The sequence below is a fragment of the Myotis brandtii genome, unplaced genomic scaffold (assembly GCF_000412655.1).
Source record: "Myotis brandtii unplaced genomic scaffold, ASM41265v1 scaffold167, whole genome shotgun sequence".
Lineage (NCBI taxonomy): Eukaryota > Metazoa > Chordata > Mammalia > Chiroptera > Vespertilionidae > Myotis > Myotis brandtii.
In genome coordinates, this window is record NW_005356128.1 from 238,087 (window position 1) to 263,139 (window position 25,053).

The window sequence follows — 25,053 nt, forward strand, 5'->3', positions numbered from 1 at the left end:
ACTGCCTTTTGACCCAGCGATCCCACTTCTTGGAATATATCCTAAGAAGCCTGAAACACTAATTTGGAATAATATTTGCACCACTATGTTCATTACAGCATTATTTACAATTATCAAAATCTGAAACAGCCCAAGTGCCCACCAGTAGATGAGTAGATAAAAAAGCTGCAATAGCCTAACCGGTTTGGCTGAGTGGATAGAGCGTCAGCCTGCGGACTCAAGGGTCCCAGGTTCGATTCCGGTCAAGGGCATGTACCTTGGTTGCGGGCACATCCCCAGTAGGGAGTGTGCAGGAGGCAGCTGATCAATGTTTCTCTCTCATTGATGTTTCTGACTATCCCTCTCCCTTCCTCTACGTAAAAAATCAATAAAATATATTTTTTTTAAAAGCTGCAATACATTACACACCTGAATACTATAATACTGTAAAAAAGAAGAAAATCTGGAACTTCTGGTCAAGATGGTTGTGTAGGTAAACACAGTAGTTGAATTTTCCTACAAACACATCAAAATTACAACTAAACTATAGAACAACAATCTTTCAGAACCTCCTGAAATCTAGCTGAGTGGAAGTCCTACACCGAGGGATTTAAAGAAGAATCTACAAGACTGGGAGGAGGGTTGAAGATGTGGAACAGGCATGTCCACATGTGGCAGTTTAAAATGGGGAGGAAGCCTGGCCGGTATGGCTTGTGGTTGAGTGTTGACCCATGCACCAAGATGTTGCTGGTTTGATTCTTGGTCAGGGCACATACCTGAGTTTCAGGCTTCATCCCCAGGTGGGGAAGTGCAGGAGGCAGCGATTGATGTTGATGTTTCTCTCTCTCCCCTTCCCTTCCCCTCTCTCTAAAATCAATAATGAAAACATATTTAAAATTAGGAAGGATATCTCAGCTGCAGAGGTTCCCCCTGTGGAACCCTACACCAGGCCTCAGAACCCAGGGTTCCAGAGCCAAAAAGAGAAGTCCCCATAAATAAATATATATAATTGATTTTTTTTTTTTTACAGAGAGGAAGGGAGAGGGATAGAGAGTTAGAAACATCAATGAGAGAGAAACATTGATCAGCTGCCTCCTGCACACTCCCTACTGGGGATGTGCCCGCAACCAAGACATGCCCTTGACTAGAATCGAACCTGGGACCTTTCAGTCTGCAGGCCGACACTCTATCCACTGAGCCAAACCGGTTAGGGCAAGGTCCCCATAACTTCTGACTGTAAAAACCAGAAGAAGTTGAGGTGGAGGAAAACAGAATTGCTGGAGTCCCAGGCAATTCCTCTTAAAGGGCCTGTGCATGGACTTACTCATACTTACTCCCTCTGTGTTCAAGTGCTGGAGTAGCAGCTTGAAAGGAACCAAGGACATATGGTGATGAATTAAATTGTCTGGCATCAGGACAAGAGCTGGCGTAGGACAGCTTTCTACCTGAAAGAAATGGTGGCAGAGGCCACTGTTCCTTTTCTGAGACCACCCTTACAGAACCAGCGGGAAGGATACACTAACTGAAATGAAGACTAATTTACCGGGAAACAACAGTAGAGTAGATGAAGCTGAGAATCAAATCAGCGCTTGGGAATGTAAGGAAGCAAATACACCCAATCAGAACAGCAAAAAGAATCCAAAAAAGTGAAGATAGTGTATGGAGCCTCTGGGACAACTTCAAGTGTACCAACATTCACATCATGTGGGAGATGAGAGAGAGAGCAAAAAATTGAAAACCTATTTGAAAAAATAATGACATAATACTTCCCTAACCTGGTGAAGGAAATAGACATACAAGTCCAGAAAGCCCCAAACAAGATGAACACAAAAAGGCCCACACCAAGACACATCAAAATTAAAATACAAAATTAAAGACAAAGAAAGAATTAAAAGCAGCAAAAGAAAAGCAGTTAGTTACCTACAAGGGAGCTCCCACAAGTCTGAAAGGGTATTGTCTTTTTAACACTTGGGTTTCAAAAGTGAAAAGCATTGTGGCATAGTTCTGAATTGAAAGGAGATGATAAAATAATTTCCTGAGAACATCTTGTGTCATAGTATTGCATTTCTGCATTTAATATCATCTTTAACCTTCGTGTCCAGCTTCAGTAAATTTAATGTTATTCACTAATTCCAGATTAAACTCTCAAGGTTTAATTTAAATAGCATTCAGCCACTAGAAAGGGAGAGTGACTGGTAAATGTTACTTAAGTGCCTAAGTAACCTTGCATCTTCTTTATGCACTTTGACAGTGAAGAACAATGACAAAAAAATAAGAATGGCCAAGCCATACATGTTTCCAAAAGTCAGATTATGTATTAAAAACCTTTATCTCTTCTTAAGCTGACCCATTAGGAAATATTCATAATTGTATGATAGAAACCAGTATACCATTCACACAAAAGGCATAATCAACACAGTAAAAGCATAATCCTCATGAAAAGTCTCAAGTTTACTAATATGTAGTAACAACTTCTCATTTTATTTAAAACTCAGTGGATGTAGGAAGGAATGGTTCTGACCAATCCCAAAGAAACAATGTTATCTGACAGGAACTAACCCTTAATAAATGCAGCATCATGGATAAAACCAAGTTCTGCTACTTACAATGAAGTCTCTTGCCTTCCTCTACTATCATTTCATAGTATTATCTTTATATTGGTTCGAAATAAATGCATGCGTTATCATATCACTAAACAGACAGACACTAAAAATAATCTTGTTAAAAAGAAAATCTTGCCGAACCGGTATGGCTCAGTGGATAGAGCATAGGCCTGCGGACTGAAGGGTCCCAGGTTCGATTCCAGTCAAGGACATGTATCTTGGTTGTGGGCACATCCCCACTGGGGGGCGTGCAGGAGGCAGCTGATCGATCTCTCTCATCGATGTTTCTGACTCTCTATCCCTCTCCCTTCTTCACTGTAAAAAATCAATAAAATATATTTTAAAAAAAATAAAAAGACAATGCTCCTTGAGCAGCTGAAGATATATCTGAGATTAGTTCTTCTTTCTTTCCTGTGACAGATTTGTGCTGCTAGATTTGGACCTACCTAGTTGAGGTCAGTTTCAAAAGATGACACTATGCTCCCAGGAGCAGAAACCATTTAATGTTCTGTGGTCAGAATAGACTATTTCAGCTTTCACGTTTTACTCTAAATCCAAAAACTTCCCAGTGTCAGTATCGAACTGAGGCTGCTTCTAGTTATGTAGTTGCTATTTTCCTGTGCTCTTGTGACTTACCTTTAACGTTTCTTTTTGCCTTCCCAAACAGGTTATAAACCCAGTAGAACAGGGACATACGTTCATACTTCTCTTTATTTACATCCCAAAAACTTCCCTGCACATGGCAGGAGTTCAATCAAGTTGTTAGAATTACAGATTTAAGAACCCACAGTTGCTTCCATTAGAAATAAGATTTGCAGTCATAAAACTTTAAGGTAGAAAATACAAGTTTATATCTGATCTGTTTCCTACTTTGTACATATATGGTAGCTCATAGTCTAGTTCTAAATCATACAGAATATCATCTTCTTCCTCTTGAGATGACCCTACAAAGAGAGAACCCACCATTTTGGCTTTTGTTGAGGGTAAGAAAAAGTATCTAGTGATCCACATTGTGAATCAAGCCAGAACTTAGACAGAAGGACAATTTGGCACATTCCCCACTCTGGGCCTCAGAGTCCAGGTCAGCTCTGCACTCACTAATGTCCCCTAGTGCTGCCCTGTACCCCCAACCGGGCTGAATCTGCTTCTTCATGGGATTGCTTACCACTCCCTACTCAAATTACAAATCCTTCTCCTCCCCTCTAATTAAAGGGAACTAGGCCTCTGAATATTGAAGAAGTTCGACTTAAAATGGGAAATCAAAGAACTTTTAATCAGGTACCATGATCACCTTTTAGGGCCTCAAACAGCAGTTTGGAGATGCCAAAGAGGAACAGGCCCAGCAACATCTGGTAGATCCTGGATGCCAGGCTACCAACTCTACAGTATAGAGCATCTCACTCTCCCAGAAGCCAGCCACTGAGAGTGTCCCTGTCAATGTTCAGTCACCATAGTTTAACCTTTACAAATAAGAGTGGAATTTTCCCATTTCTGTCTATGATATTAAAAATTATTTCCATTGTAGGGAAGATAAAACAGTGAGAAACAGAATTTATGAGCTACTTCCTGTACATCTGGGCAATAATTCTTCAACTTGACACCCCTGTGGACAAGCTTAAAATAAAACCATGATTATTATTTTAGGTCCCCAGATATTTTTCCAGGAATTCCCTCTAAATATATTTTTCATGTTTGGCAAAAAGAATTAACACAAAATGAATAATAAAGTTATTTATAGTGTTCCTTAGAGTCTTTGGAAGGAAAAAGATATGACTAAATTTTTAAATAATTACTCTTTTCTGCCAAAAGAAAGAAAGATGGTTAAGGCAGGGCCAGTTAGTTTTTGTTTAAGACAGCTGGAAGATATGGTTATTGTTATGCAGCACCCCATCAGCAGAGATGCCACTACCAAGAAATATAAAATTCATGCCAATTCCCTCCATTCCATCTAAACATATTTAATGATAGAAACCCTGTGTGCTTTATCCATTTGTTCAACAGACATTCATTAGTTCCTACTATGCTCGAAGTCACAGGAAAGGGGGAAGAAGAAAACTACCACTGTGGACACTTCAGAATGTTCATACCCAGTGTGGAAGGCATTTCCAGGCATTTGTACTGGAAATGTACAAACATGTTCTCATTTAAAGTCTAAGGACACAGTGAAAACAAATAAACCTTGTTTAATTAATTAAATTACATGTTCTTATCTCCAATACACAAATGAGGAATTCAGTTTTTAAGAAGTTAATTAACTTGCCAAGCTAGTAAGAGGTGGAATTGGAATTCAGTCTATTCTACTCTAACTTTTGCTCTTTCAAATTTATTGAGGTATTTGTTGGGAAACAAATAAAAAATAAGATCTGTACTCAAAGTACTTATGGTCCAGAGGAAGAAAATACACAGATAAAACAAGCAACCACAACACAATGTAAATGAAAACAAAGTGAAAAAAAATTTTTTAATTGTGCATAAAATGCCAAGAAGAAGAAAGTTTTATAAGAGGTAATTTTATGCTGAGGCTTTTCCAAAGATTAATTTATCCAATTTAAAGCTATAATTGAGTATATTCTATGTGCTTAGCATAATACATAGGAGGTGCTCAATAAATAACTATTGAATTAATGAATGAATGAGTCAGATTTCTTTAGGTGAACATAAAATGGTAAAACCATTATTAAAGGAGAGTATACGAAGGCATGGAGACCTTCGAAAAGCCACATTCCTCTCTGAGAACTGTAAGTGGGCAGGGAGATTATAGGAAGAGAAGTGCCTGGAGGGGCAGGGATGGGCACTGTGGAGCATTGTACTGCCAGTGTTTAAGAACTTGAACTTATCCCACTGGAAAGTTATCAATGTGGATAATTGGATCAGTGTCATCAAATCCCACAAATCCAAAGGGCACCATGCACTTTATATCATATATGAATAGTGTCTCCTCACACCAAGAACTGGGTAAATGGAAGTCCTGACAAGGCAAATGAATGATACTGCATACCTGCAACTGAACCTAGGGAAGCACACATGGAAAAAAGCCTAAAATTTGCAGTGAAAGTTCAAACTCTCAACTTCATTTCAACAGAGTCAAAGAAGCCTCCTTAAAAAACCTCTGTCAAAATTACAGTGTTGGTTACAGAATCAAGCAGAAACTCCTGAAAGCACTGCCTCCTGCTGCCTATAGATTAGGACAGTATCACAAGCAATATACATTTAACTGCCTCAGCCTTTCATAGAGTAACTATTGGCAAGTTAAACTCATGCCAGAATTATGTATTATAGCTAATGGACAAACTATAGATTTTTCTTTTGTTCTTTCTTTTTTTTTTATTGTTGCCACTATTGTAGATATTTCCCATTTTCCCCTCATTTGCCCACCTCCACCCAGCTCCCAACCCCCTTCCCTCTGGCCATCACCACACTATTGACTGTGTCTATGGGTTATCTATATACTAGAGGGCCCAGCCTGCACCCTCTCCAATCTGGGACCCCTTGAGGGATGTCCAACTGCCCATTTAGTCACAATCCAGGATTGCTGGCTCCCAACCACTCGCCTGCCTGCCTGCCTGATTGCCCCTAACCACTTCTGCCTGCCAGCCTGATCACCCCCTAACCACTCCCCTGCCAGCCTGATCAATGCCTAACTGCTCTCCTGCCAGCCCAATTGCCCCCAACTGCCCTCCCGTGCTAGCCCCGTCGCCCCCAACTGCCCTCCCCTGCTGGCCTGGTTGCCCCTAACTTCCCTCTCCTGCAGGCCTGGCCCCCCCAACTGCCCTCCCTTGCTGGCCCGGTCACCCCCAACTGCTCTCCCCTTCAGGCCTGGTCATCCCCAACTGCCCTCCCCTGCCGGCCCGGTCACCCCTAACTGCCCTCCCCTGCAGGCCTGGTCCCCCCAACTTCCCTCCCCTGCAAGCCATCTTTGACCACATGGGGGCGGCCATCTTTTGTGTTGTAGTGATGGTAAATTTGCATATTACCTCTTTATTATATAGGATGTTCTTTGGCTAATCCCTTCATCTTTTTTCATTCAGTCCTCCCTCCCCGCCCCCCTCCTTCCCTCTGACAGCCATCAATCTGTTCCATGTTTTCAGGGCTTTGTTTCTATTTTGTTCATCAGTTTACTTTGTTCATTGGATTCCACATATAAGTGAGATCATATGGTATTTGTCTAGCTTTTTCCCAATGATCTGTATGAGGACAGTTTATTGTCAGAACAAGTATTAAAAATTATCTAGACACAAACCATACACTAGTGACAGACTATTAGGAAACATTTTTTTTTTTTTCTGGATAGATTGCATCTAGTTTGTAATAGAAAAAGAAGCTGCACTGGTAGAAATGTCATTTATGCAAATGAGAATTAATGAATCTCATTGTCTCTGAATACACAGCTGTGCTTGCATTTTCTTCCTTTATATAAAAATTTTAAACAACAAAAAAAATGAGAGCACACTATATTAAATGGAAGGGGTTATTTTAAATTAACATGTCCTTGAGGCTCTGTTAAGATTCCAGACAACTCAAGTCAAAGCATTTTTGTGGACTGAAGCAAGCATATACAATTAGAAATAAAAATGTAGGATCTGCAAATCCCCTAACAGAGAAGTTCAAACATCACAATAAGAACAAGGAAAATTCAACTAAAGAGGAAATAACTTGTGCTGAAAAAACATGTTGCAGAACATAATTTTGTAATTCAACCCTTTTGCCACAAGTACACCTAAGAAAGGAGAACTCTGAGACAAAAGATAGGTGACTTAGGCTAAGACTGTGAAGAACCATTTGATGCACTTCATCAACAGCTGTCAAAAGGCAACTGTGAAAACAGATACGGCTTTTATATTTTAGGTGTAGTCGTATGCTTCTACTTTTTCACCTTTTGTTATTGGTTTATGTTTCTAAAAGTCCACATGACAACTCTATACAAAATATAATGCCAACAGTAGGACTGTGAAACAGAAATTTTGAAAATTACCCCTAAACCATCTCCTCTTTGTCCCTCTCCCATAGATGGTTGCAGTGGATTTCTGACTGATAATACAGATTCCCTCTGATATTTTCTCAGCTCAAACCATTTTTCATTCCGATGTCAGATTATTCTCCTTAAAGGATAACACTAATCCTACTCTTGCCTACTCAATGGCTCCCAGTACTTACCCAATTAAATAGAAATTCATGCGGTCCACAATACAGCCCTGATTGATGTTTTTCAATCACCACTGCTCTACTCACACAAACAATGGTTTTTCATTATTTTTGTTGCAGCATCACCATTTTTGTTAATAAAATCTTATAATGACCCAAGTAATATAAAGCAGGTAAAACGGTGTATTATAACAACATATTTTTTCATATATTCAAACTTATAACATTTTCTTTAATGAAGAGAAATACTAATATTTTTACTTGTACCATATTTGTAGCCCATGGGACCAAATGTAATCTCCTCCAGACCTTAAAAATAAATAAACATGGCTTCTTTCTAGGAGTAAAAGTTTTAATCAACCCAAAGTGGATGAGATTATAATCATCTTTAATGGCAAACAATAAAATACAAGACAGTTGTAACACTGTAATTCCAAGCTATGTTTCAGAAGAATACCAGTTCCACAAAACATTAATAAATGTTGCAAAGAAAGAGATCCATAATTAAATAATATTGGAAAATATTGCACACTATACCCTCCCACTGGCAGATTAATTAATGTTATTAGTTTGCATTACAAGCTCTGAAGAAACTGGTTACAGTTATTTGACCCACTACTTTTCACACTTACTGTCTTCAAATCATCCCCTACTTTTTTGTTGTTGTTTTTAGATGTTATGATATTATGATTTATAATAAATGTGTATTTTAGTCTTCATCCATGGTTTCTGACTCACAGTTCCCCAAAGCCTTGCAATTCTCTGAGCAATAAGAGCAATGGGAGCATCCTCTGTTATATTTGGTCTCCTATTCTCAGGTTCTAAAATTACTTCAGAGCTATAGGGTAAAATGGGTGTCATCCTATATAATAAAAGGCCAGCGACCATAATAGTATAATGACCCAAATGACCAACTGACCAGTCGCTATGAGATGCACTGACCACCTCTCAATCCCTCCACCCAGCCCGCAGGCTCCGATCGCTGGATGGCCAACGGGGAACCATGGGGAACCGGGGTGGGTGTGGTGGCAGGGTGGGACTGGGGACTGGCAAGCAGGTAGAAGGCAGACCTCTTGGTCCCTCCTCTCGGCCCACAGGCTCCGATCACTGGGTGGCGAATGGGGAACTATGGGGAACTGGGGTGGGTGGTGGCAGGGTGGGACTGGGGACTGGCAAGCAGGCAGAAGTTGGCCTTGATCACAGGCTAGGCCTAGGAACCCTACCCATGCATGCTTTCGTGCACTGGGCCTCTAGTTATTCATAACAAGACCCTTTGCACCACAACTGAGTTTATGTTAATGAGATGACTTTTACCTTCCTTCCTTCCTTCCTTCCTTCCTTCCGTCCTTCCTTCATTCATTCCTTTTTTTGAGTCCTCTTGAGGAGGGTTTACAAATTGTCCTACTTAGTACCTGTCTCACAAGTATGTCCCCCAGGCTGCTTCCCGATGCCCTTCTGCCTCCTTCCATAGTAGTATTTTTTTTTTATGTCTCCTAGGAAAAGGGCAACAAAATAAAACATAAACAAAAGGGACTACATCAAACTAAAAAACTTTTGCACAGAAAAGGAAACCATCAACAAAATGTAAAGACAACCTACACAATGGTAGGAAGTACTCAGATATTCTCAAATGAGGTGACTCTTAGAAAGCACCTACTGCTCTAACTGGTTTGGCTCCGTGGATGGAGCGTCGGCCTGCGGACTGAAGGGTCCCAGGTTCGATTCCGGTCAAGGGCATGTATCTTGGTTGCGGGCACATCCCCAGTGGGGAGTGTGCAGGAGGCAGCTGAATCGATGTTTCTCTCTCATTGATGTTTCTAACTCTATCTCTCTCCCTTCCTCTCTGTAAAAAATCAATAAAATATATTAAAAAAAAAAAAAGAAAGCACCTACTGATAGGGGCTGGTTGCTAAGGGAATCAACATGACAAGAAGGGTGGAACTTTTAGTCCCATCCCCTGATTTCCTTCAGGGAGGGAAGAGGGGCTGGAGATTGAATCAATCACCAGTGGTCAATGACTTAATCAATCATGCCTATGTAATAAAGCCTCCATAAAAACCCTAAAGGAGGGGCTTCAGAGAGCTTCCAGGTTGGGGAACCGGAATGCTTCCTTGTTTTAGCTGACCCTTGTCTCCACAGAAACAAAAGCTCTTTTGTTCAGACCTTGCCCTATGTATCTCTTCATCTGTTGTTGATACCTATCCTTTAATATCCTTTGTAATAAACCAGTGATCTAGTGAATAAACAGTTTTTCTGAGTTCTCTGAGCCACTCTAGCAAATTAGTCAAACCTAAGGGGGTCATGGGAACCTCTGATTTATAGCCATTTAGTCAGAAACACGAATAACAACCTAAACTTACAAATGGCATCTGAAGTGGAAGGCAGCTCTTAACCTGTAGAATCTGATGCTATCTCTGGATAGATAGTGCTAGAATTGAGTTGAATTGCAAGACACCCAGCTGATGTCAGAGAATTACTTGTTGGTGTGGGGGAACCCCTCCTTTACATTGGAACTGGATACTAAATCTATAACTCATGAATACAAGTGGCCTGAAAAGTAGCATGGAAAATATCTCTATAACCAACTTGATACTAACTAGTTTCATTTCATGTCATAGACATTTCTAACACAAAAAATTTAATAAATGAAACAAGAATTCTTTTTTGCCGGAGCTCAAAACAGCAGAGCAGCTGTGTTACCCCAATGATCACTTGTTTTCCTTTAAAAATTTGGCTGGCATTGTAAAATAAAAAATATATCTCTTGCTGGAAGAAATTTAAATAAAAATTCAAAAGAGCAGAAGGGTAGATATTTTTAGCTATATTAATAGGGAAGCAAGGTCTTTATAAGGTAATTTCAGGCACTTGGTTGGGTTGCTCTGTGGATTCAGGGGTAGTGTCCACATTCTGTTTTACTAGGTACCAACTTTTATTTGGTTGAAGTTGACCTTCAGAGATATGTGTGCTGTTACATTTTGTACCTAAATTAAAGCAAATAAATTAAATTGAAGATTTGTTAGAGACAAAAACACTTTTCTTCTGCTGTGATTTTACTCTTCCTTTGAGAGTCATAATTGCCTGTTTTGGTTTTTACAGTGAACAATTAAGCTTGGTACGTAACAAAGAAGGGGTCTGGGGTTAGACAGAGACCATCTGCAATCTAAATAAATAACTCAAGTAAGTAGAGATCAGAATAACCCTTCTCAACCATTCACAAACCATTTATTGATTACCTACTTCAGCCATTCTGCTTGACACTATGTAGAAAAGGAAAAATTAGTTATGGTAATATCACCATTCTCTTTATACGTTAAGTGTCTTTTTCATTATCTAGTTGGCAAAAGATCTACCATTTATCAGGTCACAGTCCTAAGTTCACAAGCAGCAAGTAATAAAATTGAACTATCAAAACATTTTCCCATGGGGCAATCTCTAAAATGTTAAAGAAATATACATTGCAGAGTGTCATTCTCTTTGTTAAATTTAATTATGCAGCCAAGCGATGGCTATGAAGGCATGGAAACCAAGAATAAAGACGGGGAGGGAATCGATGTTTCTAACTCTCTATCCCTCGCCCTTCCTCTCTGTAAAAAATCAATAAAATATATTTTTTTAAAAAGACGGAGAGGGAGGTGGGGAGGTGGAGGGGAGGGAAGTGATGGAGAGGTGGGGGGAAGGTTGGGAGGGAGATGGGATGTGTATTGATAGAAGTTGCTTTCATAGACAATGCTGGCTTTGGCAGCCATGGAGTTTCACCACTCAGATCTCCCTTCAAGAGAGAAGCAGGGTCAACAGAATGGATGCCACTCACCACATCTTCTGCACTAATGCCAAAGTCATGCCTCCCCCAATGTTCTCCCAGCCAATGGCTAAGCCCTGCTATTAGAGTTAGTCATTCCTGCCCCACTTGGGACTCTTCTAATGGGCAATTGGTACTTGAGGACTCCCCACTGACCTAGCTGAGAGCTCAGAAATGCACTGAAATCTAAAGCTGTTCCCATAAAACCTTCTTCCTGCCTTCTCTCAATTCCCAGGTGCCATACCTAGAGCCTGCTCTAGCAGCTCTCTCCACCTCCTCCTAATCCCTCTCCTTTTATCATTCACCAGGATCTTTCCTCCTAACACAGATCTCCTGCATGTCTGACCAGCAGAATGCAGTTAAAATTCTACTTAAACTTATATTATAATGAGTCAGTTAGTAATGAATCCAGTTCTGATTTACATAAGACTTCATCAGCAGGTGATAGGCAGTTTCTTTTTAGGCAATTATTTTCCTAAAACAATGAAGCATGATTCTTTGTCAACTCCTGAGCCCTAGCTATCTCCTCTCTGTACTTATTCTAATACTGGTACATTCAAGATTGAAGAGAAACTCAGACATAATTACAAGGCTGTTCAGTATGACTTCAACAGACTTGTACCTCTGCACCTGTCATTTTGATTAACTGTTTTCCTACTGATGGGATCCTTAAACCTTGAGGAATTTTTTAAGTTCATTCACTGTTCTCTGTAGTGTCTTCCCACTTCTCACTCTATCCCTCCTTCTGCAAAAGCCATACACACATTCCTGCCTGAAAATAATGGGACAGGTTAGGTCACTGACCGTTATAAGTTCACAATCTTAAATATACACACCAAACAATTCTACATAATTTTAGCTAAAATGCACAAGAAATTATACCTAGGCTGTAAAACATAAGCTCATGAACCAAAGAAATAACAGTTATAAGGCAAAATAGAAACTCAGACCAACATGATAAAAGTCCATCTTCAAAGGGCACATGTTCCAGAGTGTCTACGTCAGACAGATTTATCCTTACAGTTTATTTCATGCCAGAGAAAAAGCCTCTGCAACCTTCCACACTAGGAAATTTGAATGCTTTAAAAATCCATTCAGCCCTGGCCAGGTAGCTCAGTTGGTTGGAGTGTCACCCCATACACTCAGAGTGGTGGGTTCAATTCCCACTCAGGGCAAGTATGGGAGGCAACTGATCAATGTTTCTCTCTCATATTGATGTCTCTCTCTATATACATATAAACCTACTCAAAATTTTAAATGGCTATAATAACTTAAATGCAATTATTAATTTACAGCTTAAATTTAACTAAATCTGAATCACAACTTCTTTCAGTTTCCTTCACGTTATTATCATTCTTTACAATCTTTATCATTTTGTTTCTTTTTTTCTCATATTAGTTCACTTAACAACAAAGAAAGGAATACAACAAAAGCAAAACTCTCAGTAACTCAAAACCCAAACTCAAAATACAATTATCAGTAAAACAGGTCTAGGCCAATTTTACTAAACCATTACTACAAAACTTCATTGAGTTAGAATATGATCTAAGGACAAAACCACTTAAAAAACAATGGAGAGTCAAGGTCAGGTTACCATGCTGAGGAGCAGCCTGGAACAGTACAGAGACCAGGAAATCAATGTCAGGTTGCAAGTTCCTTTCCTAAGTCTTTACTTCTTGCATTATATTTTTACTTTTTAGATGCCATTTTTCTTATTTTTAAAATAACTTGGTCGATCTTAGTGCCACTAAAACACTGGTAGCACAAATCTGCAGATTTGAGGATCACTTCTCATGATTTCTTGACAATCATGTTTAACATGAATTCAGTTGAAATCTAATGGCCAGTTTACAGTAAATCCAGGGCACAGAGGAACTTACTGGATGATACCAATCAAAAGCAATCAGATATATTCCAGAAAGTGAGACATCCTACAGGACAAATGACCTGGCTTTTTCAGAAAGTCAGTGTCATGAAAAAGGGGACATATCTTGAGTTAAGGAGACTTGAGAGACACAAACATCGGATGCATAGTACCAGATTGGCTTCTGGCTTGGACAAACCAATTGTAAATTACATTTTGAAAACAATTCAGAAGTTTTTATGTGAACTGAAATGTTTATGTAATGTATCTAATTACATTGAGGAATAGCTATTAATTTTGTTAGGTATAATAATTTTGTTAGGAAAAATTACTCAACTTAAGAAATTAAAGGTGGAATGTGTAGATATCTGTGATTTACATTAAAATATCTCTACATAAAATTTTATTTAGTCATTTACCCATGGATTGGCAAATCTTTTCTGTAAAGAGCAAGACAGTAAATATTTTAGCCCCCATGGAACCAATGAACTCTCTTGCATTTACTCAACTTTACCATTGTAGCAAGGCGACAACCACAGACAATATGTAAATGAATGTGCATGACTATGTTTCAATAAAACTTTATTTACAAAAAAAAGGTGCATACAGGGCATAGTTTGCAGGCCCCAATATACCTCTTCATTTAAAAATAGATGCTGGGCTCATAACAAATATAATCTTTGGCCACAATATACAATATGGCATACCTTATCTTTTTAAAAAATATATTTCCATTGATTTCAGAGAGGAAGGGAGAGGGAGAGAGAGTCAGAATCATCAATGATGAGAGAGAATCATCCTGGTTCATAGGTCGATGCTCAACCACTGAGCCACACCAGCTGGGTATTACCTTATCCTTTCGATTCTTTTTTCCTTTGCATTTAGAACAGTAGCAGCATATGGTTCCTATTCACTTTGAGAATGTAATAGCTGCCAAGTGTTTTCCTACACTATACAGCTAGTCTTTTCTCCATCATGTGACGCAGAGATTTTATATTTAAAAAATCAATGTACTATAAAGCAAAATAAGTATATAAGAAGAATATTCAATCCTGAAAAGGCTCTTCTGTCCCAAATGCACCAGGGATCTCTGGTTCTGAAACTGATTAGCACTTGAGAAGCTTTTGAAGAAAAATGGAAAAGTCACCTCACTACACCACTGTAACCAAACAAATCACTCTTTTAGGTTCTCAGGACACTGGTTACTCAGCAAGTCAGTATTTTCATTCACAATGTGCATCCATGTGCCAAGTTGGCTGGGAGGCTCCCAATGGGTCTGGGTAAACTACTCTCAGTGGACTCAATCCACCTGCACACGAAATAGATGAGGTCAGGACCTATTACCAAGTAGGTACATGTTCAATTAAAACAAATGTGTCTGTCTGTCTGGATGCTCATAAGTGAGCAATCTTGAAGGAATGATCCCCACAAACTCAGATTTCTCTTCAAGATTGCAGTAGAAATATAGAAGTAGGATAAAATATTTAGAGGATTAAGTTTCACCATTGGTTCAGACTGCTTATTAAAAGTTTACATACAGGGCATAGCAAAAGTAGGTTTACAGTTGTGAGTATGCAAAACAGTTTATTCTTGTATCATTACTATATTTATTAATTATTGTATTATTTTCCATATGAACAACTGTAAGCTTACTTTTGTCCCACCTTGTATAATGGAAACTTTTAGTCTATTCAATTTTATGCTCTACCAGTTAACCTGCATGTAATAAACTTTCCATGATAGAATATGGTTGGCATGAAATTTGAATAGACTTAGTCTCTAAAAGAATTTCATAGAAATGATGAATAAAAAACTTAGGGAAAATTCATGGTATACAGATGCTTTATTAATAAGAAATCATGATTTAAATTTTTAGGGAAGAAAACTATGGGGTTAAGATAGCTGATAAATTATTTGGAAATGAGGGAGAAAGGGTGGAGTGGAACTCCTGCCAAGATTCAAGGTCATAAAAGTAATTGAAATAAAATACAAAGCTATATATAGAACTACATTTTTTTATGGTAATATACATTATGGCTCAAATTGGGCAGTAAAGTAGGAGGCTCGTAAAAAAAAATCACATTAGAGTCTTCTTATTACTTCTATGTATTATTTTGTGATTTTTAATTTAAACTCTCCAGAAATGATATAAAAAGAAGTTACTTTAAATGATGTTATAAAAATAAATTATTTTTAGAAATTTGAAACAATTAGAAAGTTGTTTATAGAAACATGTTATTTTTAAAATAACCTACTTTTAAATATACTCACCCAGGAAATAATACATATTACTAGAAATACTATTGTATTTTTACAATTTGTAGCCTAAAGATTTATGTAAATTTGTTGACAGGAGGCAAGATTTATCTCTGCCCTAACCTAGCAGATAGGATTTTTTGATGGGAAATATGATCATCAGGGATATATGTGATCTCCTTCATATGATGAGTTTTCAACCCATTGTGGGAGTTTGGGGGTTAGCAATTAATATCACAATTACAAAATAGTTGTATCCTCCCATAAATAGACTTCCATTATATAATACTTATCTAAAAGTTGAAAAAAAAGTTTTAATAGGGAAATAATAAAATTACACACCTCTCAAATTGTTTTAAATTGTCAAACTTCTATTTAGCTAATTTGGGATAACCCTTTTTCTTTATTAACTTAGATAAAAGACAGTTTACCAGAGTAGAAACAAATGCATTTCTAATTTTTTTTTCTCATTAGAACACAAACGAACAGGGAGAGAAACTAATATACTCATTTCAGTTCTGAGTAGAAGTTCAAAGTAAAACAAGAATAGCTAATACTTAGCAAGTACTCTGTTGCTGAGAAAATACTAGAAGTATACTTTCTCTACAAGATGAGTAAATCTGACAAGATTAATAAAGGTTTATTTCTCCAGTAATTTAGCAGATTTTACTAATGAAAACCATCAGGGGTCACAGCATGGAAACTTAAGCTGCCTCTGACCAACCCAATAGTTTCCTAAGAGCACCCTCCATCTCCCTATCCTGCTAAGAAAATAAATCACTCTTAATAAAGGTAGTTTGGTTTTTGTGGCTGTAAAGACATAGCTTGAATATAAATCAAATCCTGCAATTTTTTCATATTTGCTCTTTATGAAAATTTTCAGACAGAAAAAATAAAATTAAATTCTACAGGCATGTTTCATTATTCTGGTGTTCAGGCATCTCCAAAGGTTGCCATTATATCATTAATTATGCACTCACACAAGATTTCAGTCCCTCCATAAGCCACTGCAACCCTTACTCCTGCCTCTGAGTCTTAACTCCTAGTGTTCTCCTTACCTGGAGGCCTCATCTTGAGCTCTGCCTCTGAAAATCCTATTTATTATCCCTCAAGATCCAACTAAAATAAACTCTCCTCTCTTATGCACAGTCTTTTCTAACTACTCCAGCTCACATGAATTATCTCCCTTTACTCTCACTGTCCTTTATAATTATTAGAGTAGTTATGCACATTTTTATTTATATGCTTATTTCTATCTCTGAGCTCTGATCTGCTAGAGAGGAGGGATCATCTTATTCATCTTTGTATCTGCTCCAGTGCCTAGAACAGTGCCTGACACCGAGTAGACGCTCATTTAAAATGTGTGGAACAGGTTAACATGGGAGTGAATGGAAAGGTTGACTGAAAGGAGGGATTGGGACACCTCCTGGAGTGCTAAAAACATAAAATATTCTGTATCTTCACTTGGATGGTAGTTAAGTGATATTTACATAGTATGTTTGAGCTGTAATACATATAAATATCTATAATAATAAAAGCATAATATGCTAATTAGACCAGATGTCCTTCCAGACCACCTTCTGGACGAAGTCAGGACTGCGAGGGAAGCCCGGGTCCCGGGTGTCAGAGGGAAGCCAGTGTTGGCAGCCAGGGGAAGGAAGGCCTACTCTTGCACAAATTTCGTGCATCGGACCTCTAGTATATCTATAAGTATATATATGTAAGTATATATATGCACATATACATACATACATACAGGGTGTTAAAAAGTGTATGCACTCTTTAACAGCTGATAGCTCAATTTTGAAAAAGAAATATATTTTAATAAACATTGCCTTTATAATTATTCAAAATGTGTATATACATTTTTGGGACCCTGTATGTATGTATGTATATATGTGTTGAAAAACTGAAGCAGCAGCAGAACGAATCCAAACTAATATAGGATGCATTCTTCTGAAAACATGGCTTACAATGCTCTTTGATGTTTCAAGTAGTATGGTGTCTAGTTTCACCATTTAGTAAGAATGAAATACTGAATGGATAATAACAATATGAACATACACACACACAGAGCAAAATGTCTTTCCTGCTTGACTGGCCACTTCATTGTGCTTTCTCTGAACCCGCCACCAGTCTAGGCTCCACCCCTGACTGTGTAACAAGCCACTCCAACTGTCATGATGCCAGACCTCAAAGCTCTAGGAAGCCTTCTTTTCTTACTGTGGGAATCCATTCTGTCTGCATGAGCTGAAGTCTCCAATTGTTTGCCACCCCCAACATGATGTATATCCCAATTCTGTCTTGAGTTCCTTCTTTGGCACTTGAGTCAATTCAGTTCAATAAATACTTGAGCCCGCTCTGTGATAAGTGCTAGGGAATGGGTTATAATGATGAATAAGGCAGCCTCCAAAGTTTTTTTGTGTGTATGTGGTGAAATACACCTAGCGTGAAATATATAATTTAACAATTTTTATGTGTACTATTCAGTAGTATTAAGTACACAATGCTATGCAACCATCACAACTATCCATTTCCAGAAAAATTTTTAAATCAGTCCAAACAAAAACTCTGTACTTATTGAATAGTAACTTCCCATTACTCACTCCTTCCCGCTCCTGGTAACCTGTGTTCTATTTTCTGTCTCTATGAATTTCCTAATCCTTGTTCCTCATATAAGTGGAATCACATAATATTTGTCCTTCTGTGTCTGGCTTAGCATAATGTTTTCAGGATTCATCCATGCTGTAGCATGTATCAGAATTAAATTTCTTTTTATAATGGCAAAATATTCCATTGTACATATTTACCACATTTTGTTTACCCATTCAGTGCCTCTTGTTTTTGAAGAGTTTTCTGTGTAGCAGGGAAAGCATGCCAGTTCTTGCCTAGTACTTTGCTGATCTTTGTCCAATATGTTCTCTCAATCTAAAACCTTCTATCCCAATACACTTTGTGTTCTGTTTTTGCTTGGCACACATGTGTCTCTTCCACCTCTATCCCATTGTCTACAGTGGTGCTGGTACATAATAAGTAATCAACTAATAGTTGTTTATTAATGAATGACTTTCCTGGGGTCTCCTGAGAAGACTCTGAGGTTGCTTTTACTTAGTTGTAATCACTGCCTTTGATGCTCTGCTTTTTTCTTCTATGTAAGACTAGTGACATGTGGCCCCTATAGACTCAATATTTACTGAAATCATCTCCTCAGCTCAGAGAAGAGTATTTATGAGAAATAAGTACAAATGGTGCTGGATTAGGAGTTCAGAGATATGAACTTTAGTGGTTCCAGCTTTGCTATGCTATAACCATGCCAAGTAACAGGCTCCTCAGGTCTCAGTAAACTGTGGTTATAGCCTAAAATAAAGGTGCTAAACTGTTCAGTTCTAAAATTGCACAATGCCAATTAGCATACATCAGAAAAACAATATCCTGGTGAAATGCCTCAAACATATCTGCATGTCAAAAAAGACTCTTAAAATGCTTATGATAGCCCTAACTGGTTTGGCTCAGTGGATAGAGAGTTGGCCTGCGGACTGAAAGGTCCCAGGTTCGATTCCAGTCAAGGGCATGTACTTTGGTTGCGGTCACATCCCCAGTAGGTGGTGTGCAGGAGGCAGCTGATCAATGTTTCTCTCTCATCGATGTTTCTAACTCTCTATCCCTCTCCCTTCCTCTCTGTAAAAAAAATCAATAAAATATATATTTTAAAATGCTTATGATATACAAAAAAATTTATAGTCTTCTTTAATAATTCCACTGTATTGTTTCTTTTACATTTGAACCACTTGAAAAATTATCCCAGACTTTTATATAAGTAGGCAAGGGAAGTAACATTTCTAACTGGAAATAGACTACTTAACTAGCATTATTTGGGATCAGAAGGAAATGAAAGGAAATAATGTTTGTGTTACTTGAAAACTTGAACAATTAAGTGGAAGCTACCAAAAGAAAGGGGGGGAAAAAGCAGTAAAATTTAAAGAAAAATTGTTTTGGCTCTCTCAGTGAGAAAGAATTTATTTTGCAGTCAGCTTTGGCTAGTATGTTTTGCCACTATGTGATGCTTCATAGTTCTAGAAACTTCTATGAAGGTAATTGGACCATTAGGCACCTTTCCACCTCATAAAAGTTTAAGCTGCTTTGGCTGTTTGTGAGTGACAAAAATGAACTGGTGAAATCTAAAAGGAGGAACCAAAACCCAGAGGCCTAAGATGAGAGAGAATCTAATGATGCAGTTACTGTTTTTCTTCACTAAACTCTTCCTTAAGAATACAGGGTGCTCAAAGTGATACTTCTGCAAGTGCATTTGGTCCCTTCATTGGGTAATGATTAGGGAAGTAATAATGGCCAGCAAAAATAGTTCAACTAAAATAAACAGAAACCTTCTCAGACTACATTGAATGAGATTGATCCTTTCCTTTAAAATAATAAACTAACATTAATAATTCATACTTGAAAGGCAAAAAATATTATAAGATGATGGTAAAAGGAATTATACTAAAATAAAACTATTAATACAAAAATCCTAAGGAATGACCTATATGCTAAAAATTATTAGAGTCCAAAAAGTTAGAAGTATTTTTTCATTACTGTTTGCATTATACTCGTTTGACTAATTACCTGGAAGATTATTTAATGAATAACACCAATAGATGTATTACAAATAAGCACATTAATAACAAATTTAATTTATTTTCAAAACAAAATTACTAAAAATGAATAAGACGCAAACACAAGTAAATGGCAAAAAAAATCTAACAGAATAAATACAAAGAGAAGGGATCCTAGTTGTATTGGCTCATTCACCTGCCACCTTCTCTCCAGCCACACAGTATTCTTTCAGTTCCTAAAATGCATCACTTTCACATCCTCGAGAACAGTAAAGCATGCAGTCAGTAAGTAACTCTGAAGTTGTGTGGCAACAGATAGGTATGAATCTACTCACTAGCTCCAGGATCCTCGGCAAATTACCACCTTCTTTCATTTCCATCACCTCAGCAATAGGAATAATAATAGTATTTACTTTATGAAGTTTGGCAAACCTTTAAAAAACTAACATATCTAAATAATATACATAAAATAACTAAAGAATGCCCAGTCCATAGTAAGACCTCAATAAATATTAGCCATTAGGCTGTGAAATCTCATGATGAAATTACAAATAAGAAAACTGAGGCAGATAACCCAGCTGGTCATCCGTAAGTGACCGCCTCTAGAGATCAACCTTAATCCAGATCCAATGTTTCTTAAAATGTGATCTGTTCATACAGAAGCTAAGGGGATTGATACCACCAAACAAGAAATACTGAAGGATGCTCTTCTTCCTGGAACAAAAAGATGAAAGAATACAAACATATGAGTAAGACAGACAGAAACAGGAAATTGCAACCCTTGTACAGAATAGAATATCAAACACTTAAATATAAACACTTATATAACATAAAGGTTAAAAGAAATAATAGTTTTTCAAAAGGAAGACAATATTTACTACAATTTGGAAATGAACTTAGAACATAAAAAGGAATAATTTGTGACAACAAAAACATAAAAAAGGAGAAGGAAAAGGCCTGACTTGCACAGGTAAAAGGAGATAAGATGCAATCAGGAGAAAAAAGGATGATCGTATGTATGAAACTTTCTTCTGCATAAACCTAGTGGTAAGCACACACACACAAAATCTAAACCTGCAACACATGACACTGAAAAAGAGGAAACAGAAGAAAGAAATCATAGAATCCCACTAAACTAAAATAACAGACAGAAACACAAGCAAAAAGAAACAATGGATCCATAGCAGGTGTTTAGAGTGTTGGTCCGTGCACCAAAGGATTGTGGGTTTGATTCCCAGAGAAGGGCATGTACCTGGGTTGCAGGTTCATTCCCTGGCCCAGTCGTAAGGTGTGAGGGAGGCAACCAAATCAATGTGTCTCACATTGGTGTCTTTCTCTCTCTGTCTGTCTCTCTCTCTGTCCGTTCCCCTCTGCCTACCTCCCTCCCTTCCACTCTCTCTAAAAATCAATGGGAAAAAATATCCTCAGGTGAGGATTAACAAAAAATAAAAAAGAAAGAAACAATGGAGACATAAAGCTACCAAAACACAAAAGATAAAATGGCTATGGAAAACCCTGGTATATCAATAATCACTCTAAATGTAAATAGACTGAATTCACCAATCCAAAGGCACAGAGGAGCAGGATGAACCAAAAAACAAAACCCAACCATATACTGCCTTCAGGAGACCCATCTCAGCTACAAGGACAGATATGGACTCACAATGAAGGGGTAAAAAGGATACTCCAAGCAAAAGTCATCCAGAGAAAAGTGCTATAGCCGTGCTTATATCTGACAAAATATATTTCAAGATAACAAAGGTAACAAGACATAAAGATGGACATTTTACAATGATAAAGAGGTCAACACAATGCAATCTTGGAGCACCAAAATATACAAAGCAACTACTAACAAAACAAAAGGGAGAAACGGACAAAAACACAATAATAGTAGGAGACATAAATACCCCATTGACAGCAATGGACAGATAATCCAAACAGAAAATAAGGAAATATTGGCTATAAAAACACATTAGCTCACATTTGACATTACAGAGCTTATCATCCCCAAACACAAAAATATACACTCTCCTCTAGTGTACATGAAACACTATAAATATGTTGGCAAGAATGCAGAGCAACTAGAATTCTCTTACACTGTTGGTGGGAATGCAAAATAGTACTGTTTCTTTGGAGAATAGTTTGGCTTATAAAGTTAGGAACCATACAATCCAGCAATCTGATTCCTAGGCACTTACTCAAGAGAAATGAAAACTTAATGTTCACACAAAACTTTTAGGCAAATGTTTATAGTAACTCTATTCATAATCATTAAAACTGAAAAGAAAAAAAAGGAAATGTTGTTCAACTGGCATATATTAATTCCAAAATCTAATAGCTCTATAGTCTATAAAATGGCACACTACTTAGCAATAAAACGAAATAAAGTACTATTGTATGCAACAATTGGTGAATCGCAAATGCATTATGTCAAGTGAAAGAAGCCAGATTGAAAAGGCTACATTAGACACAGAAAGTAGATTAGTGGTTCTCTAAGACTGGGAAAGTTGGGGGGAAATGGGGAGTGGCCACTAATGAGTATTGGGGATCTTCTAGGAGTAATAAAAATGTTCTAAAATGAATTGTGATGCTAGTTGCACAATTTTGTGAGTATACTAAAAACCACTGAATTGTACACTTTAAATGGATAAATTATGTGGTATGTGAATTTATCTCAAAAAAAGTTATGAATTTTAAGATTCCATGTATATGGCATTCTGCAAAAGACAAAACTATAAGCACCGAAAATAGATTAGTTTTTGTCAGGGGCTGGAAAGGGTGGAAGAACTAAAAAGGGCTTAAGAAAACTTTTGGGGGATGATGGAATTGTGCATCTTGATTGTAATAGAGGTTACACAACTGTATGTATTTGTCCAAACTCATGCAATAGCTAAGCAGAATGAATTTCCTGCAAGTGAATAAACCTCAATAAACCTGATATTAATTTTTTTTTAAAAAGCACACCTAAGGGGATTGTCAAGGGCGGGGGGAAAAAAAGGACACATATGTAATACCCTTTGTAATACTTTTAGCAAAAAAAACAAATAAAAAATTTTAAAAAAAGCACACCTACATTTCCACCCTGGCCAGTGTTTCTAAATGGTTAGAGTATCGGCCCGCACATTGAAGGATCATGGGTTTACTTCCCAGGCCCAGTCAGGGCAGGTTTGGGAGGCAACTAATCCATGTGTCTCTCTCACATGGATGTTTCTCTCTCTCTCTCCTTCTCCCTCCATCCCTCCTTTCTACTTTCTCCGGAAAGCAATGGAAAAAATATTCTCAGGTGAGTATTAAAAAAAACTTACATTTCCCATTAGAAAAATATTCATTAGTTTTATGGCTTTGAATTTGTTATTGGAGTGATATACTACTGTTCACCTACCCACCGAACCTGTGTTATCAGTGGTTTGTCACAATCATAACGACTCCATATACATAGTTTGTTAATGCATTTTTATAACTGAAGTGGTTATATACAACATTTTAAACATTTTTAATAATCAAAAGTGGTAATGCAGTAACCACATTTCTAGTCACAATAATAAAGCTACTAGCTAACTCTGACTCTACTTATTTTGATTTTATGAATAAGAAATTCAGTTTACATATGCTTATTAACCTAACAATTGGCTTTATGAAAAGGGAAATTTAATTGCTTACCAAAATTGAATTATTTTATTTTGGGATACCTTCTTAAAGTATGTTAGATTTTCCTACTACAGAAAAAGAATGTTTTAAACTCACAAAAAAATGTCAAACATACAGAAAATTTGTAAGAATAAGAATAGTATAAAGGACATCTATATACCACTTATCCAGATTCACTTATTACTGAACGTTTACTTTCTTTGTTGTCTTTTCCTCTCTTGCATATATATGTGTCTAGTTCTGGGCTTTCTAATCCCTTCCAATGATCTATGCGTCTATCCTTCCATCAGTACCACACTGCCTTGATTAATGAATCTTTCCAGTAAACCTTGAAATCAAATAATGAGTCTTCAACTTTGTTCTTCCTTTTCAAAATTATTTTGGCTATTCTTGTTCCATTACCTTCCCATTTAAATTTGTAAATCAACTCATCAGTATCTACAGAGTCCAGCTGGGATTCTGATTAGGAATGCACTGAATCTATATATCAATTGGGGAGAAATAACATCTTAACAATATTGACTCTTCCAATACTAGCACACATTGTTTTTTTCTCTCCATTTATTCAGGTCTTCTTTGAACTTATTTCTAAGGGGAAATTTAGTTTTCATTTCTAGCATCTTCTTTTTCATCCCTGTCTCCCCCTACCTCCATTCCCTAAAGTCAACATGATACATTAAAGAATGTCCTTAAGTCCAGCCAGTATTGCTCAGTGGTTGAGCATTGACCCATAACCCAGGCGGTCAAGGTTCGATTCCCAGTGAGAGCATGTCTGAGTTGCGGGCTTAATCCTCAGTAGAGGGAGTGCAGGGAGACAGTCAATCAATGATTCTTTCTCATCATTGATGCCAGTAGAGGGAGTGCATCTCATCATTGATGTTTCTCTCTCTCTCTCTCTCTCTCTCTCCCCCTCGCCTATTCTCTCTGAAAATCAATAAAAACATATTCTTTAAAAAGGAATGTCCTTAAGACATAAATAAAAAGTAACACTTTTTATATTTTTAAATTTTCAGTTAGGTAATGATAGCCCTCTGTACCTAAAAGTTTCCACTTAATAATGGCTCAGAATATCTTGGCTAACTTCCTTAATTATGTGTGAATAAGTTAAATGCAGTCAACCTATGTTTTTTATTGGACAGGGCAAGTATTCAA

General features: G+C 37.4%; 1 protein-coding gene and 1 long non-coding RNA gene across 2 annotated transcripts in view; both read right to left on the reverse strand.

Annotated features, from left to right (window-relative positions):
• Window positions 1–25,053, reverse strand: part of LHFP (lipoma HMGIC fusion partner) — a 237,253-nt gene that overhangs the window by 159,658 nt on the left and 52,542 nt on the right. The gene's annotated exons all lie outside the window — the stretch shown is intronic.
• Window positions 747–23,485, reverse strand: LOC106725491. Its single transcript, XR_001361380.1, has 3 exons — window positions 23,397–23,485; window positions 18,539–18,542; window positions 747–767 (listed from the first exon to the last, which is right to left on the reverse strand). It is a non-coding gene; the product is annotated as an uncharacterized LOC106725491 (long non-coding RNA).